Source organism: Mesoplodon mirus (assembly GCF_964341445.2).
Source record: "Mesoplodon mirus genome assembly, contig: SUPER_3_unloc_1, whole genome shotgun sequence".
NCBI lineage: Eukaryota > Metazoa > Chordata > Mammalia > Artiodactyla > Ziphiidae > Mesoplodon > Mesoplodon mirus.
The window spans coordinates 4514613-4535405 of record NW_028295818.1 but is presented as its reverse complement, the minus strand read 5'-3'; positions in this window follow the sequence as shown (position 1 = coordinate 4535405).

Sequence of the window (20793 nt, the reverse complement as noted above, 5' to 3'; positions counted from 1 at the left end):
GCTCCAGTTTGACTTTCCAACTGCTTTACTCTCAATCTCCCAACTTGGAGAGACAGCCCCTTTAACCTCCTGCTCCATGACACTTTCATCAAAATGCTCCATGGCCTTCTCATCACAATACTCCTGGGCCTTGTCATCACAATGCGCCATTCCCTTGTCTTCAAAATGCTCCATGATCCCTGTTATCACAATACTCCATGAACATTTTCAGCCCAATGCTCCATGCCCTTCTTATCACCATGCTCCATGACCCATGACAACACAATGCTCCCGGACTCTTGTCATCAAAATGCTCCATGACCCTTGTCATCACAATAATCCATGCCCTTGTCATCCCAATGCTCCATGACCCCTGTAATCACAATGCTCCATGACGCTTGTCATCAAAGTGCTCCATGAGCTTTGTCATAACAAGGCTCCGTGCACATATCATCACAATGCTCCATGACCCTTGCCATCACAATGCTCCATGCACTTGTCATCACAATTCTGCATTACCATTGTCATCACAATCCTCCATGAACCTTGGGATCACACTGCTCCATACACTTGTCATCACAATGCTCCATGCTGCTTGAAATCACAATGCTCCATGACCTCTGTCATCACAATCCTCCAAACACTTGTGATCACAATGCTCCATAGCACTTGTCATCACAACGCTGCATGACGCCTCTCATCACAGTACTCCATGCCCTTGTCATCACAGTACTCCATGACACTTGTCGTCAGAGGCTCCTTGAACCCAGTCATTACAAGGCTACATGCCCTTTTCATCACAATGATCCATGCCCTTTTCATCACAGTACTCCAGACCATTGTCATCACAATACTCCATGTGCTTGTCATCAGAATACTCCATGACCCTTGTCATCACAATGCTCCATGACACCTGTCATCACAATTCTCCATGACACGTCTTCACAATGCTCCATACCCCTTGTCATCACAGGTCTTCATGACCCTCATCATCACAATGCACAATGGCCTTCTCATCACAATGCTCCATGGCCTTGCCATCAAAATGTTCCATGCCCTGGTCATCACAATGCTCCATGACACTTCTCATCAAAATGCTACATGCTTTTGTCATCACAATTCTCCATTCACTTACTGTCGCAATGCTCCTTGACCCCTGTCGCAGCAAGCTCCATGCGCTTGTCATCACAGTGCTTCACGCCCTTGTCATCAAAATGCTCAAAGACCCTTGTCATCACAATGCTCCATGAACCTTGTCATCACGGTGGTCCAAGCCCTTGTCATCACAATGCTCCATTACCCTTGTCATCACAATGCTCCATTACACGTGTCACCACAGGCCTCCATGACACTTGGCATCAGAATGCTCCATGCCATTGTCTTCACAATGGACGATGACATATGTCATCACAATGCTCCATGCACCCTGTCATCACAATGCTCCATGATGCTTGTCATCACAATCCTCCATGCCCAATGTCATCACAATAATGCATGGAGTTTGTCACACCAGTGCCCCATGCACTTCTCATCACAATGCTCCATGCCCTTGTCAATATACTGCTCTATGAACCACGTATCACAATGTTCCATGCCCTTCTCATGATAATGCTTCATGCCCTTGTCATTACAATCCTCCATGACCCATGTATCACAGTGTTCCGTGCCCTTGTCATCACAATGCTCCATGCCCACTCTCATCACAATAATCCATAAAAAGTTTCAGACCAATGCTCCATGCCCTTGTCATCACAATGCTCCATTACCCCTGTCATAACAATGCTCCATGACTCCTGCCATCACAATGTTCCACGGCCTTGTCATCACATGGCTCCATGACACTTGTCATCACAATGCTCCAAGATCCTTGAAATCACAATGCTCCATTCCCTTGTCATCACAAAGCTCCATGACGCATGTCATCAGAATGTTCCATGGACTTCTCATCACAATGCTCCATGCCTTTTTCATCACAATGCTCCAAGACCCCTGTAATCACAATGCTCCATGCCCCTTTTCATCTCAATGCTCCATGAACCCTGTCATCAAAATGCACCATGCCCATCATCATAATGCTTCATGCAATTGTCATCACAATGAAATCACAATGCTCCATGACCTCTGTCATCACAATATTCCAAACCCTTGTGATCACAATGTTCCATAACACTTGTCATCACAACGCACCATGTCACTCGTCATCACAATTATCCATGCTCTTCTCATCACAATGCTCCATGACCTTTGTCATCACAATGCTCCATACACTTGTCATCACAATGCTCCCTGACACTAGCCGTCCTGTATGCTCCTTGAACCCTGTCATGACAAGGCTCCATGCCTTTTTCATCACAAGGATCCATGCCCTTTTCATCACAATTCTCCAAGACTCCTGTAATCACAATGCTCCATGCCCTTGTCATCACAATGTTCCATGACGCATGTCATCAGAATGCTCCGTGGCCATCTCATCACAATGCTCCATGCCCTTGACATCACAATGATTCATGTCGTTGTTATCACAAAGCTCCAAGACGCATGTCATCCGAATAATCCATGGCTTTCTCATCACAGTGCTCCATGCCCTTTTCACCACAATGCTCCAAGACCCCTGTAATCACAATGCTCGATGCCCCTTTTCATCAGAATGCTCCATGAGACTTGTCATCACAAGGCTCCATGGTCTTCTCATCGCAATGCTCCAGGACCTTGTCATCACAATGCTCCATTCCCTTGTCATCTCAGTGCTGCATGACCCCTGTCATCACAATATTCCATGAATATTTTCAGCCCAATGCTCCATGACCTGCTCATTACAGTGCTCCATGAGCCCTGTCATCACAGTGCTACATGACCACTGTCGGCACAACGCTCCATGACCCCTGACAACACAATGATCCGGGATTCTTGTCATCAAAATGTTCCATGACACTTGTCATCCCAATGATACATGCCCTTGTCATCCCAATGCTCCATGATCCCTGTAATCACAATGCTCCATGACGCTTGTCATCACAGTGCTCCATGACACTTGTCATCACAATTCTCCATGCCTTTGTCAGCAAAATGCCACATGACCTTGTCATCACAATGCTCCATGCACTTGTCATCACAATACTCCATTACCATTGTCATCAAAATCCGCCATGAACCTTGGGATCACATTGCTTCATGCCCTTGTCATCACAATGCTCCATGCTCCTTGAAATCAAAATGATCCATGACCTCTGTCATCACAATGCTCCAAACCCTTGTGATCACAATGTTCCATAACACTTGTCATCACAACGCTCCATGATGCCTGTCATCACAATAGTCCATGCCCTTGTCATCACAATGCTCCATGACCTTTGTCATCACTATGCTCAATACACTTGTCATCACAATGCTCCCTGACACTTGTCGTCAGATTGCTCCTTGAACCCGGTCATGAATAGGTTCCATGCCTTTTTCATCACAATGATCCATGCCCTTTTCATCAAAATGCTCCATTCCATTGTCATAACAATGCTCCATGACCCCTCTCATCACATTGCTGCATGCCATTGTCATCACATAGCTCCATGACACTTGTCATCACAATACTCCATGCCCTTCTCATCACAATGCTCCATGCCCTGTCATTACAGTGATCCATGACCCATGGATCACAATGTTCCGTGCCCTTGTCATCACAATGCTCCATGCACTTGTCATCACATTCCTCCATGAACCTTGGGATCACATTGCTCCATACACTTGTCATCACAATGCTCCATGATGCCTGTCATCACAATACTCCATGCCCTTGTCATCACAATGCTCCATGACCCCTGACAACACAATGCTCTGGGACTCTTGTCATCAAAATGCTCCATGACCCTTGTCATCACAATAATCCATGCCCTTGTCATCCCAATGCTCTATGACCCCTGTAATCACAATGCACTGTGACCCTTGTCATCACAGTGCTCCATGACCCTTGTCATCACAAGGCTCCATGCACTTATCATCACAATGCTCCATGACCACTGTTATCACAATGCTACATGCCTTTGTCAGCAAAATGTTACATGACATTGCCATCACAATTCTCCATGCGCTTGTGATCACAATCCTCCATTACCATTGGCATCACAATCTCCATGAACCTTAGGATCACATTGCACCATACACTTGTCATCACAATGTTCCATGTTCCTTGAAATCACAATGCTCCATAACCTCTGTCATCACAATGCTCCAAACCCTTGTGATCACAATGTTCCATAACACTTGTCATCACAACGCTCTGCTGGAGCCCACCCGGACGGGGCAAGGTTGCCCTAGCACAGCTAGGAAGCCCAGCACAGCTGGAGGTACTTGCCCAGTGAGCAAGCAAAGCTACTCACCCGAGGGTCCTGGGATGAGAGCAAAAATCACCCTGCTATTAGTTGGAAGCATGATGTTCATTCCCCTAATAGAGGGAGGATTCCGACCTTGTAAGAATTGGAAAAGGCCCACTAAGATAGAAACAGTCAAAACTACTTTGCCCCCACTGGAATTACCCACTCCGCGTCCCCCTCGTTGGGAAAGACAAAATGCCACGGGAATGTTTAAATTACGTTATCCTACTCTGAAAGAGAAAATGGATGATTTATGGCCCCCTTGGGGAGTAAGAGATAAACATGGGGTTTCATGGTACTGGTATAGGGGGCATCTTAGGCCTACATTGATTATGCAAACGTTGTTTCCCGAAGTGAGACTTGCTGGAGGTATAAAAAGCACATGTGTATCTAATTCATATATTATAGGACAATCAATCTTTTGTAAATATTTTAATGGAGAACCTGGGATATTTATAGAAGTGCTATGCCCTCCTAAATTAGGTTACCCAGGAATAGGAAAATAATTATAGGATAAGGAAATATTATTTCCATGAACTAGCATGGAACAAACCAGCCAATACTGCTGCTATTTGTATATAGGTAGAATTAGTTAAGTCTTATAAAAGACAAAAATAGAATAGATATAATCTGTTATTAGAATAGGTGGTTTAACAAGGTCCAGGAATAGCAAAGAACATTTGGTTCACACACCTCGCTGGAGCCACAGAGCTACAGGATGTAAAGATTGTCATCGGAACGTGCAGCAGACACAGGAACAGTTGTTCCAAAACTGAAAAGGAACTGTACCTTGCCTCAAGGGAAAGGAAGAAGGAAACAGATGACTTGAGAGGGACTATTGTAACCACAAAAAGAAGATTATGTACCGTTATGAGTATATTGGGTATGTTTTGGGACTATTAAGCCAGTATGTTATTTAATCATTAAAAGGTATATAAGATTCATGTTAAGCATAATAGAATTGGCAGATTCTTGCAACTCATGGTGTGGTGCAGTTCTGTCCATCGCCGACTCCGTCTTCCCCTCGGGTAACTCCTGTCCTGCTGGAGCTGGACTCCGGCAACGCTCCATGGTGCCTGTCATCACAATATTCCATGCCCTTCTCATTACAATGCTCCATGACACTTGTTGTCAGATGCACCATGACCCTTGTCATCACAATGCTCCATGACTCCAGTCATCACAATGCTTCATGACCTGTGTCATCACAATGGTCCATGCCCTCGTCATCACAAGGCTCTGTGACCTTTGTCACCAAAATGCTCCATGAACTTTTCATCACAATGCTCTCTGACCCTTGTCATCACAATGCTCCATGCCTTTGTCAGCACAATGCTCCATGACACTTGTCACCACCATGCTCCATACGCTTGTCAGCACAATGTTCCATGAACCATGTCATCACAATGCACCATGAGCTTGGCATCACAATGCTCCCCAAACTTGTCATCACAATGCTCCATAAACCTTGTCATCACAATGCTCCACGCACTTCTCATCAAAATGCTCTCTCACCACTAATATCACAATGTTCCATAATAGTTATCACAATACTCCCTCACCCCTGTCATCACAATGTTCCATCACACCTGTCATCACAATGCTACATGCCCTTATAATCACAATGCTCCAAGATCCCTGTAGTCACAATGCTCCATACCCTTGTCATCACAAAGTTCCATGACACATGTCATCAGAATGCTCCATGACATTCTCATCACAGTTCTCCATGCCCTTGTCATCACAATGCTCCAAGATCCCTGTAATCACAATGCTCTATGGCCCTGTTCATCAGAATGCTGCATGAAACTTGTCATCACAATGCTCTATGACTCAAGTCATCACAATGTTCCATGACATTTGTCATCACAATGGTCCATGGCCTTCTCATCACAATGCTCCAGGGACTTGTCATCACAATGCTCCATTCCCTTGTCATCAAAATGCTCCATGATCCCTCTCATCACAATACTCCATGAATATTTTCTGCCAAATGCTCCATGTCCTTGTTATCACCATGCTCCATGATCGCTGAAAACACATTGTTCCATAACCCCGGTCATCTAAATGCTCCGTGACACTTTTCATCACAATGCTCCATGACCCCTGACATCACAATGTTCCATAATCCCTGTCATCAAAACGTTACATGACACTTTTCATCAAATTGCTCCATGACCCTGCCATCACAATTCTCCCTGCCCTTCTCATCACAATGCACCACGCCCTTGTCATCAAAATGCTCCATTACCTTTGTCATCACAATGCTCCATGACCATTCGCATCACAATGCTCCATGCCATTGTCCTCACAATGCTCCATGAACCCTCTCATCACATTGCTCCATGCCCTTGTCATCACAGAGCTCCATGACGCTTGTCATCACAATGCTCGATGACCTTCTTATCACAATGCCCCAGGCCCTTGTCATTACAATCCTCCATGACACATGTATCACAGTGTTCCATGCCATGTCATCACAATGCTCCATTACCCCTGTCATAACAATGCTCCATGACCCCTGCCATCACAATGTTCCACAGCCTTGTCATCATAAGGCTCCTTGAACCTTGTCAACACAATGCTCCAAGACCCCTGTAGTCACAATGCTCCATGCCCTTGTCATCACAAAGCTCCATGACGCATGTCATCAGAATGCTCCATGGCCTTCTCATCACAATGCTCCATGCCCTTGTCATCACAATGCTCCAAGAACCCTGTAATCACAATGCTCCATGCCCCTTTTCATCTCAATGCTCCATGAACCCTGTCATCACTATGCACCATGCCCATCATCATAATGCTTCATGCTATTGTCATCACAATGAAATCAAATGCTCCGTGACTTCTGTCATCACAATGCTCCAAACCCTTGTGATCACAATGTTCCATAACACTTGTCATCACAATGCCCCATGATGCTCTTCATCACAATTATACATAGTCTTCTCATCACAATGCTCCATGTCTTTGTCATCACAATGCTCCCTGACACATGTCGTCAGTATGCTCCTTGAAGCCTGTCATGACAAGGCTCTATGCCTTTCTCATCACAATGATCCATGCCCTTTTCTTCACAATGCTCCAAGACCCCTGTAATCACAATGCTCCATGCCCTTGTCATCAGAAAGCTCCATGGCACATGTCATCAGAATGCTCCGTGGCCTCCTCATCACAATGCTCCATGCCCTGTTCATCACAATGCTCCAAGACGCCTGTAATCACAGTGCTCCATGCACCTTTTCATCAGAATGCTCCATGAGACTTGTCATCACAAGGCTCCATGGTCTTCTCATCACAATGCACCAGGACCTTGTCATCACAATACTCCATGAATATTTTCTGCCCAATGCTCCATGACCTTCCCATCACAATGCTCCATGACCCCTGTCATCACAATGCACTATGACCACTGTCATCACAACGCTCCATGACCCCTGACAAAACAATGATCCGGGACTCTTGTCATCAAAATGCTCCATGACCTTTGTCATAACAATGATCCATGCCCTTGTCATCCCAATTCTCCATGACCCCTGTAATCACAATGCTCCGTGACGCTTGCCATCACAGTGCTACACGACCCTTGTCATCACAATGCTCCATGCCTTTGTCAGGAAAATGCTACATGACCTTGTCATCAAAATGCTCCATGCGCTTGTCATCACAATACTCCATTACCATTGTCATCACAATCCTCCATGAACCTTGGGATCACATTGCTTCATGCCCTTGTCATCACAATGCTCCTTGCTCCTTGAAATCAAAATGATCCATGACCTCTGTCATCACAATGCTCCAAACCCTTGTGATCACAATGTTCCATAACACTTGTCATCACAATGCTCCATGATGCGTGTCATCACAATACTCCATGCCCTTGTCATCACAATGCTCCATGACCTTTGTCATCACAATGCTTAATACACTTGTCATCACAATGCTCCCTGACACTTGTCGTCAGAATGGTCCTTGAACACTGTCATGAAAAGGCTCCATTCCTTTTTCATCACAATGATCCATGCCATTGTCATCACAATACTCCACAAGCTTGTCATCAGAATGCTCCATGACCCTTGTCATCACAATACTCCATGCCACCTGTCATCACAATGCTCCATGACACCAGTCATCACAATGCTCCATGCCCCTTGTCATTACAGTGCTCCATGACGCTTGTCATCACAATGTTACATGCTCCTGTCATCACAATTCTCCATACACTTGTCATCACAATGCTCCATGAACCCTGTCATAGCAAGCTCCATGTGCTTGTCTTCACAATGCTTCACGACCTTCTCTTCAAAATTCTCAATGGGCCTTGTCATCACAATGCTCCATGCCCTTGTCATCACAATGATCCTTGACACTTCTCATCACAATGATACATGCTCTTGTCATCATAATTCTACATGCAATTGTCATCGCAATGTTACATGACCCCTGTCATTGCAAGCTCCATGCGCTTGTCATCACAATGGTAGACGACCTGGTCATCAAAATTCTAAAAGGCCCTTGTCATCCCAATGCTCCTTGCCCTTGTCATCACAATGCTTCATTACCTTTGTCATCACAATCCTCCATGACACTTGGCATCACAATGCTCCATGCCATTGTCATCACAATGGACCATGACATATGTCATCACAATGCTCCCTGACACCTGTCTTCACAATACTCCATGACCTTGTCATCACAATGCTCCATGCCCTTGTCGTCACAATGCTCCATGAACCCTCTCATCACATTGCTGCATGCCCTTGTCATCACAAAGCTCCATGACACTTGTCATCACAATGCTCGATGCCCTTCTATTCACAATGCTCCATGACCTTTTCATTACAATCCTCCAGGACCCATGTATAACAGTGTTCCGTGCCCTTGTCATCACAATGCTCCATGCCCACTCTCATCACAATAATCCATGAAAATTTTCAGACCAATGGTCCATGCCCATGTCATCACAATGCTCCATTACCCCTGTCATAAAAATGCTCCATGACCATCATCATAATGCTTCATGTTATTGTCATCACAATGAAATCAAAATGCTCCATGACCTCTGTCATCACAGTGCTCCAAACCCTTGTGATCACAATGTTCCATAACACTTGTCATCACAATGCCACATGACGCTCTTCATCACAATTATCCATGGTCTGCTCATCACAATGCTCCATGACATTTGTCCTCACAATGCTCAATACACTTGTCATCACAATGCTCCCTGACACTTGTCATCAACATGCTCCTTGAACACTGTCATGACAAGGCTCCTTGCCTTTTGCATCACAATGATCCATGCCCTTTTCATCACAATGCTCCAAGACCCCTGTAATCACAATGCTCCCTGCCCTTGTCATCACAAAGCTCCATGACGCATGTCATCAGAAAGCTCCATGGCCTTCTCATCACAATGCTCCTTTCCCTTGTCATCAGAATGCTCCATGACCACTGTCATCACAATACTCCATGAACATTTTCAGCCCAATGCTCCATGACCTTCTCATCACAATGCTCCATTACACCTGCCATCACAACGCTCCATGTCCCCTGACAACACAATGATCCGGGACTCTTGTCATCAAAATGCTCCATGACCCTTGTCAGCACAATGATCCATGCCCTTGTCATCCCAGTGTTCCAGGACCCCTGTAATCACAATGCTCTGTGACGATTTTCATCACAGTGTAACATGACATTTGTCATCAGAATGCTCCATGCCTTTGTCAGCAAAATGCTACATGACCTTGTCATCACAATGCTCCATGCACTTGTCATCACAATCCTCCCTGAAACTTGGGATCACATTGCTTCACACACTTGTCATCATCATGCTCCATGCTCCTTGAAATCAAAATGATCCATGACCTCTGTCATCACAATGCTCCAAACCCTTGTGACCACAATGTTCCATAACACTTGTCATCACAATGCTCCATGATGCCTGTCATCACAATACTCCATGCCCTTGTCATCACAATGCTCCATGACCTTTGTCATCACAATGCCCAATACACTTGTCATCACAATGCTCCCTGACACTTGTCGTCAGAATGCTCCTTGAACCTGTCATGTAAAGGCTCCATGCATTTTTCATCACAATGCTCCATGCCCTTTTCATCACAATGCTCCATGCCATTGTCATCACAATACTCCACAAGCATGTCATCAGAATGCTCCATGACAATTTTCATCACAATGCTCCATGACCCCTGTCATATCAAGCTCCATGCGTTTGTCATCACAATGCTTCATGAGCTTGTCATCTAAATTCTCAATGGCCCTTTTCATCACAATGCTCCATGCCCTCGTCATCACAATGCTCCATGACCCTTGTCATCACAATGCTCCAAACCCTTCTCATCACAATGCTCCATTACCTTTGTCATCACAATCCTCCATGACACTTGGCATCACAAGGCTCAATGCCATTGTCATCACAATAGACCATGACATGTGTCATCACAATACTCCCTGACACCTGTCTTCACAATACTCCATGACCTTGTCATCACAATGCTCCATGCTCTTGTCATCACAATGCGTCATGCCCACTGTCATCACAATAATCCATGAAATTTGTCAGACCAATGTTCCATGCCCCTGTCATCACAATGCTCCATGACCCCTGTCATCACAATGCTCCATGATTGCAGTCATCACAATGCTTCATGACCTGTGTCATCACAATGGTCCATGCCCTCGTCATCACAAGGCTCTGTGACCTATGTCACCAAAATGCTCCATGAACTTTTCATCACAATGCTCTCTGACCCTTGTCATGACAATGCTCCATGCCTTTGTCAGCACAATGCTCCATGACACTTGTCACCACCATGCTCCATACGCTTGTCAGCACAATGTTCCATGACCCATGTCATCATAATGTGCCATGCACCTGTCATCTCAATGCCCACAACCTTGTCATCACAGTGCTCCATAAGCATTCTCATCACAATGCTCCATGCAGTTCTCATCAAAATGCTCTCTCACCACTGATATCACAATGTTCCAACTCTAGTCATCACAGTACTCCCTCACACCTGTCATCACAATGTTCCATGACCCGTGTCATCACAATGCTACATGCCCTTATCATTACAATGTTCCATGACCCATGATATCACAATGTTCCATAACCCCTGTCATCAAAGTGCTCCCTGACCCTTTTCATCACAATGCTCCATGACCCCTGACATCACAATGTTCCACAACCACTGTCATCAAAATGTTCCATGACGATTTTCATCAAATTGCTCCATGAACCTGTCATCACAATGCTCCTTGCCCTTCTCATCATTATGCACCACGCCCTTGTCATCAAAATGCTCCATGACCGTTGTCATCACAAAGCTCTGTGACCCTTTGCATCACAAGGCTCCATGCCATTGTCATCACAATGCTCCATGAACCCTCTCATCACATTGCTCCATGCCCTTGTCATCACAAAGCTCCATGACGCTTGTCATCCCAATGCTCGATGCCCTTCTCCTCACAATGCTTCATGCCCTTGTCCTTATGATACTCCATGACCCATGTATCACAGTGTTCCATGCCCTTGTCATCACAATGCTCCATGCCCACCCTCATAAAAATAATCCATGAAATTTTTCAGACCAATGCTCCATGCCATTGTCATCAAAATGCTCCATTTCCCCTGTCATAACAATGCTCCATGACCCCTGCCATCACAATGATCCACGGCCTTGTCATCACAAGGCTCCATGACCCTTGTCATCACAAAGCTCCAAGACCCACTGTGACAGTAATCATTGTGAAAGTGCCGATGGTGGCAGTTGTCATAGTGACAGTTCTTGTGACAGTCCTCATGGTGGCAGTGCTCGTGGTAACAGTGCTCTTGGTGACAGTGCTCATGGTGGCAGTGCCCATGGTGAGACTACTGAAGGTGACACTGCCCATGGTGACAGTGCACATGGTCATGGTGCATCTGGTGGCAGTGCAAAATAGTGACAGTGCCCATGGTGACATTGCTCATGATGACTTTGCTTACGGTGATAGTTCTTACGGTGACAGTGCACATGGTGACACTGCACACAGAGACAGTGTTATTTGTGACAGTGTTCACGGAGATATTTCCCATGGTGAGAGTGTCCATGGTGACAGTGCCCGTAGTCCCAATTCTAATGGTGTAGTGCTCACAGTGACTGTGCACATGGTGAAAGTACCCAGGGTGATATTATTCATGGTGACAGTGCTCATGGTGACAATCCCAGGGTGACAGTGCTAATAGTGATAGTCAGCGTGGTGAGAGTTATTATGCTGAATGTGACCATGCTGACAATTCTCACAGTGACAATGCCTATGGTGAAAATTCTCATAGCGACAGTGCTCATGGTGACCGTGCACATGGTGATATTACCCATGGTGACATTACTCATGTAAAAGTGCCCATGGTGACACTACACATGGTGGCAGTGCAAAATGGTGACAGTGCCCATGGTGATATTGCTCATGGTGACATTGCTTATGGTGATAAATCTTACGGTGACAGTGCGCATGGTGACACTGCACACAGTGACAGTGCTCATGGTGACAGTGTTCACGTTGATAGTGCTGATGGTGGATGTGCCCGTGGTGACAGTGCCCACAGTCACAATTCTCATGGTGTACTGCTCACAGTGACAGTGCCCAGGGTGACAGTATTCATGGTGACATTGCGCATGGTGAGAGTGCCCATGTTCACAACTCTCACAGTGATAGTGCCCATGGTGACAATACCCAGGGTGACAGAGCTCATGGTAAAAGTGCTCACGGTGACAGTGCCCATGGTGACAGTATCTAAGGTGAAAATTACCATGATGAGAGTTCTCATGGTTAAAGTGCCCATGGTGACAATATGCAGGGTGTGCTGCACATGGTGACAGAGATCATGGTGACACTGCTCATGTGGACAGTGCCATAAGTGACAGAGCTCATTGTGGCAGTGCTCATGGTGAACTTGCTCATGGTGACAGTGATTATGGTGATAGATGTCACGGTGGCCATGCACACGATGACAGTGCCCATGGTGACAGTGCCCATGCTGACAAAGCCCATGGTGATACTTCCCATTGTGACAGTGCCCACGATGACAGAGCCCATGGTGACAGTACCCAAGATCACAGTGCCCATGTGGAGAGTGCTAATGGTGACTGTGACCATGGTGACTGTGCCCATGGTAACAGTGCCCAGTATGACAAGGCCCGTGGTGACAGTCCTCACAGTGATCGTGCCCATGGTGACAGTGCCGATGCTGAGAGTGCCAATAGTGACATAGCTCATGGTGAAACTGCCCATGGAGACGTTGCCCATGGTGACAGTGCTCATGGTGACAACCCCACGGTGACAGTGCCAATGGTGAAAGTCCCCGTTTTGACAGTTCTTACGTTGAATGTGACCATGGTGACAGTTCTCACGGTGACAGTGCCTATGGTGAAAATTCTCATAGTGACAGTGCTCACGGTGACAGTGCCCATGGTGATATTACCCATGGTGACAGTACTCATGGTAAAAGTGCCCATGGTGACACTGCACATGGTGGCAGTTCAAAATGTTGACAGTGCCCATGGTGATATTGCTCATGGTGATATTGCTTACGGTGATAGTCCTTATGGTGATAGTGTGTATGCTGAAACTGCACAGTGACAGTGCTCATGGTGACAGTGTTCATGGCAATAGTGCTGATGGTGAATGTGCCCGTGGTGACAGTGCCCATAGTCACAATTCTCATGGTGTAGTGCTCACGGTGACAGTGCCACGGTGACAATACACAGGTTGACAGTATTCATGGTGCCATTGCTCATGGTGAGAGTGCTGATGTTCACAACTCTCAGGGTGAGAGGGCCCATGGTGACAATACCCAGGGTGACAGAGCTCATGGTAAAAGTGCTCACGGTGAAAGTGCCCATAGTGACAGTACCTAAGGTGACAATTCCCATGGTAAGAGTGCTCATGGTGATATTGCCCATGGTGACAAAACCCAGGGTGTCCTGCCCATGGTGTCAGTGATCATGGTGACACTGCTCATGTGGACAGTGCCTTAAGTGACAGTGCTCATTGCGGCAATGCTCATGGTGAACATGCTCATGGTGACAGTGCCCATGGTTACAGTGCTTATGGTGATAGAAGTCATGGTGGCCATGCCCACGGTGACAGTGCCCATGCTGAAAAAGCCCATGGTGAGATTTCCCATTGTGGCAGTGCCCACGGTGACAGAGCCCATGGTGACATGGCCAAGATCACAGTGCCCATGGTGAGAGTGCTAACGGTGACTGAGCTGATGGTGACAGCACCCAGTGTGACAACGCCCATTTTGATAGTGCTCACGGTGGCCGAACCAATGCTGACAGTGTCGATGGTGATAGTGCCAATAGTGAGAGTGCTCACGGTGAAACTGCCCATGGAAACACTGCCCATGGTGATAGTGCTCATAGTGAAAACCCCTTGGAGGCAGTTCCAATGGTGAGAGTCCCCGTGGTGACAGTTCTTATGGTGAAAGTAACCCTGTTGAAATTGCTCATGGTGACAGTGCTCACGGTGATAGTGCCCAAGATGATGGTCTCCATGTTGACAGTACTCATGGTGACTGTTCTCATGGTGACATTGCCTATGGTGATAATGCTCTTAGTGACAGTGACCACGGTGACAGTTCTCACCATGATAGTGCCCATGGTGACAGTGTTCGTGGTGACAGACCGCATTGAGGCTGTGCCCGTGGTGATAGTACTCACGGTGATAATACTCACGTTGACAATGCCCAAGGTGACAATAGCCACGGTGACAGTAATCATGGTGAAAGTGCCCATGGTGGCAGTTCTCATAGTAGACAGATCTTGTGACAGTGTGCATGGTGGCAGTGTTCATGGTGACAGTGCTCATGGTGGCAGTGTCCATGGTAGACTACCAATGGTGACACTGGCCATGGTGACAAAGCATATGGTGATGGAGCATTTGGTGGCAGTGCAAAATAGTAACAGTGCCCATGGTGATATTGCTCATGGTGATAGTGCCCATGGTGGGAGTGCCCATGGTTACAGTGCTCATGGTGACAGTGCCCATGGTGACAGTGCCCCTGGTGACAGTGCACACCGTGAGAGTGCCCATGGTGTCTGTGCCCATGGTGACAGATCTTATCATGATAGTGCTCACGGTAGCAGTGTTCATATAATAGTGCTCACGGTGGCAGTGCCCACAGTGAGAGTGCCAATGGTTACAAAACTGACTGTGACAGTGCCCATGGTGACTTTTCTCTCTGTGACAGTGCCCTTGGGGACAGTTAGCATGGTGAGATTTCTCACCGTGATAGTGCACATTGTTTCAGTGCTCATAGTGACAAGACCCATGGCGCCAGTGCCCATCATGGCATTGCTCATGGTGATAGTTCTCACGGTGACAGTACCCATGGTGATATTACCCATGGTGACAGTACTCAGTGATAAAGTGCTCATGGTGACAGTGCCTAAGTTGGCAGTGCAAAATGGTAACAGTGCCCATGGTGACATTGCTTACTGTGATAGTCCTTGTGGTGATAGTGTGCATGGTGACACTGCCCACCGTGACACTGCTCTCGTTGACAGTGCTCACGGTGATAGTGCCAATGTTGGAAGTGCCCATCGTGAAAGTGCCCATGGTGACAGTTCTTATGGTGACAGAGCTCACAGTTACAGTGCCCATAGTTATAGTGTCCATGGTGGCAGTACTAACAGTGAAATTGTTCATGGGGACAGTGCCCATGGTGACAGTGCCCATGGTCACAACCCTCATAGTGATAGTGCCCATGATGACAGTGCTCATGGTGACAGTCCACATTGTGCCAGTGCCCAAGGTGACAGTGCTCACGGTGACACTGCCCGTGGTCACAAGCATCACGGTGAAAGTGCTCACGGTGACAGTGCACATGGTGAAAGTGACCGCGGTGACAGTTCTAACAGTGATAGTGCCCATGATGACAGTGCTCATGGTGACAGTCCACATTGTGCCAGTGTCCAAGGTGAGAGTGCTCATGGTGACAGTGCTCAAAGTCACAATACCCATGGTGACAGGGCACATGTTGGTAGTGCACATGGTGGCAGCGAATAATGGTGAAAGTGCCAATGCTGAAACTTCTCATGGTGACAGTGCACACGGTGACCACCCGTGCTGACAGTGCTCATGATAGAAGTACCCGTGGTGACAGTGCTCACAGTGATAGAGCCCATGGTGGCCATGCCCATGGTGACACTGCCCACGGTGACAAAACCCATGATGATATTGCCCATGGTGAAAATGCCCACGGTACCATTGCCTAGGGTGACAGTGCTCACAGTGACATTACCGATGGTAACAGTGACCATGGTGAGAGTGCGCATGGTGATAGTGTCCATGGTGACAGGGCTCATTGTGACAGTCCGCATAGTGCCAGTACCCATAGTGACAGTGCTCACGGTGACATTGCCCATGGTGACAGTGACCACGATGAGCATGCTCATGGTGGTAGTGCTCACAGTAATAGTGCTCATGGTGACAGTGCCGACAGTGACAGTGCACATGGTGATGGTGATCATGGTGATAGTGTCCATGGTGAGAGTCCGCACGTTGATAGTTCCCATGGTGGCAGTTCTTATTGTGAAAGTGCTCATGATGATAGTGCCCATGTTGGTAGTTCCCAAGGTGACAGTGCTCACGGTGATAGTGACCATGGTAACAGTGCACATGGTAGACGTGCCCTTGGTGACAGTGCCCATGATGACAGTAGTCATGGTGACAGTTCTCACGGTGAATGTGCCCATGGTGACACTGCACATGGTGGCAGTGAAAAATGGTGACACTGCCCATGTTGACAGTTCTCATTGTGATAGTGCACATGGTGAAAACCCATGCAGACGGTACTCACGGTGAGAGTTCTCATGGTTGCAGTACACATGGTGACAGTGCTCACAGTGATAATGTCCATGGTGGCAGTGCCCATGGTGATACTGCCCATGATGACAGGTCCCATAGTGACAGGGCCCACGGCACCATTGCCTATGGTGACAGTGCTCATGGTGACAGTGACCACAGTGAGAGTACTCACGGTGATAGTGCTCACAGTAATAGTGCTCATGGTGACAGTGAAAATGTTGACAATACCCATGGTGACAGTACTCATGTTGAAAATACCCATGGTGGCAGTTCTCATAGCAACAGTTCTCATGGTGACAGTGCTCATAATAGCAGTGCCCAAGGTGGTGACAGTGCTCTTGGTGGCAGTTCCCATCCGGACAGTACTGATGGTGACACTGTGCATAGTTACAGTGCCCATGATACCCGTGCTCATGCTGATAGTGCACATAATGCCAGTGCCCATGGTGGTAGTTCACATGGTGACAGTGCTAAATAGTGACAGTGTACATGCTGACAGTGCTCATGGTGATAGTGCCCATGGTGACAGTGCGCACGGTGATAATGGGCATTGTTAGAGTGTTCATGGTGACAGAGCCCAAGGTGGCAGTGGCCATGGTGACAGTGCCCAAAATGACAGTGCCCATGCTGACAGTGCCAACAGTGACAGTGCCCATGGTGATATATCTCACGATGACAGTGCCCATGGGGACAGTTAGCATGATGAGATTTCTCACCGTGATAGTGCCCATTGTGACAGTGCTCACAGTGACAATGCCCATGGTGCCAGTGCCCATAGAGAATTCCGCACGGTCACATTTCTCACGGTGATAGTACCTATGGTGATATTACCCATGGTGACACTGCACATGGTGGCAGTGCTCATGATTACAGTGCCCAAGTTTACAGTGTTTATGGTGATAGATGTAACAGTGTCAGTGCCCACAGGGACAGTGCCCATGCTGACAAAGCCCATGGTGATATTTCCCATTGTAACAGTGCCCACGGGGACAGTGTCCATGATGACAGCGCCCAGTGTGACAAGGCCCATGGTGACTGTGCCCATGGTGACAGTGCCGATGGTGGGAGTGCCAATAGTTACAGAGCTCATGGTGAAACTGCCCATGGAGACATTGCCCATGGTGATAGTGCTCATGGTGACAACCCCACGGTGACAGTGCCAATGGTGATAGTCCCCGTGGTGAGAGTTCTTACGTTGAATGTGACCATGGTGACAGTTCTCATGGTGACAGAGCCTATGGTGAAAATTCTCATAGTGACAGTGCTCGTGGTAACAGTGCCCATGGTGATATTACCCATGGTGACAGTACTCATGGTAAAACTGCCCATGGTGACACTGCACATGGTGGCAGTGCAAAATGGTGACACTGCCCATGGTGATACTGATCATGATGACATTGCTTACGGTGATAGTCCTTACAGTGACAGTGTGTATGGTGAAACTGCACACAGTGAGAGTGCTCATGGTGACAGTGTTCATGGCGATAGTGCCGATGGTGAATGTGCCCATGGTGACAGTGCCCATAGTCACAGTTCTCATGGTGTAGTGCTCACGGTGAGAGTGCTCATGGTGTCATTACACAGTGTGACAGTATTCATGGTGCCATTGCTCATGGTGATAGTGCCCATGGTGAGAGTGCCCATGTTCACAACTCTCACAGTGATAGTTCCCATGGTGACAATACCCAGGCTGACAGAGCTCATGGTAAATGTGCTCACGGTGACAGTGCCCATGGTGACAGTACCTAAGGTGACAATTCCCAAGGTGAGAGTGCTCATGGTAACAGTGCCCATGGTGACAATACCCAGGGTGTCCTGCCCATGGTGACAGTGATCATGGTGACACTGCTCATGTGGACAGTGCCATAAGTGACAGTGCTCATGGTGACCGTGCTCATACTGACAGTGCCCATGGTTACAGTGCTTATCCTGATCGATGTTATGGGGGCATTGCCCAGGGTGACCTTTACCACGCGGACAAAGCCCATGGTGATACATCCCATTGTGACAGTGCCAACAGTGGCAGAGCCCATGGTGACAGTGCCCAAGATCACAGTGCCCATGGTGAGAGTGCTAACGGTGACTCTGCCCATGGTGACAGCACCCAGTGTGACAATGCCCATTGTGACAGTGCTCACGGTGACCATGCTGATACTGACAGTGCCGATGGTGATAGTGCCAATAGTGAGAGTGCTCATGGTGACACTGCACATGGAGACACTGCCCATGGTTATAGTGCTCATCATGACAACCCCTTGGAGGCAGTGCCAATGGTGAGAATCCCCATGGTGACAGTTCTCACGGTGAAAGTGATCCTGTTGAAATTGCTCATGGTGAGAGTGCTCAAGGTGATAGTCTCCATTTTGACAGTGCCCATGGTGACTGTTCTCACGGTGACAGTGCCTATGGTGATTATGCTCTTAGTGACAGTGCTCACGGTGACAGTGCCCATGGTGACAGTGACCACGGTGACGATTCTCACCATGATAGTGCCCATGGTGACAGTGTTCATGATGACAGTCCGCATTGAGTCTTTGCCTGTGGTGACAGTGTGCATGGTGATAGTTCTGACGGTGATAGTATGCACGTTGACAGTGCCAAAGGTGACAATACCCACGGTGACAGTAATCATGGTGAAAGTGCCCATGGTGGCAGCTCTCATAGTGACAGTTCTTTTGACCGTGCCCTTGGTGGCAGTGCCCATGGTGAGACTACCAATGGTGACACTGCCCATGGTGACAGTGCACATGGTCATGGTGCATCTGGTGGCAGTGCAAAATAGTGAGAGTGCCCATGGTGATATTGCTCATGGTGATAGTGCCCATGGTGAGAGTGTCCATGGTTACAGTGCTCATTCTGACAGTGCCCATGGTGACGGTGCCCCTGGTGACACAGCACACCTTGAGATTGCCCATGTTGGCTGTGCCCATGGTGACAGTTCTTATCATGATAGTGCTCACGGTAGCAGTGCTCATGGTAATAGTGCTCATGGTGGCAGTGCCCACAATGAGAGGGCCAAAGGGGAGAATACAAACTGTGACAGTGCCCATGGTGACTTTTCTCTCTGTGACAGTGCCCTTGGGGACAGTTAGCACGGTGACATTGCTCACGATAAGATCTGTCACCATGGGCACGGCCACCATGGGCACTCTCACTGTGTGCACTGTCACTAGGGGCACTGTCACTATGGGCACTGTCACCATGAGAACTGTAACCATGGGCACTCTCACCATGGGCACTATCACTATGAGCAATATCACCATGGGCACTGTCACTATTTTTCACTGCCAATAGATGCACCATGACCATGTGCACTGTCACCATGGGCAGTGTCACCATTAGTAGTCTCACCATGGATCCTGCCACCATGAGCACTGTCACCAAGAGCACTGTCACAAGAACTGATACTATGAGAACTGCCACCATGGGCACTTTCACCATGATTACTGTCACTGTGGGTATTGTCACCTTGGGCACTGTCAACGTGAGTACTGTCACCTTGAGCACTATCACCCTGAGCACTGTCACCACGGGCACATCCTCAATGCGGACTGTCACCATAAACACT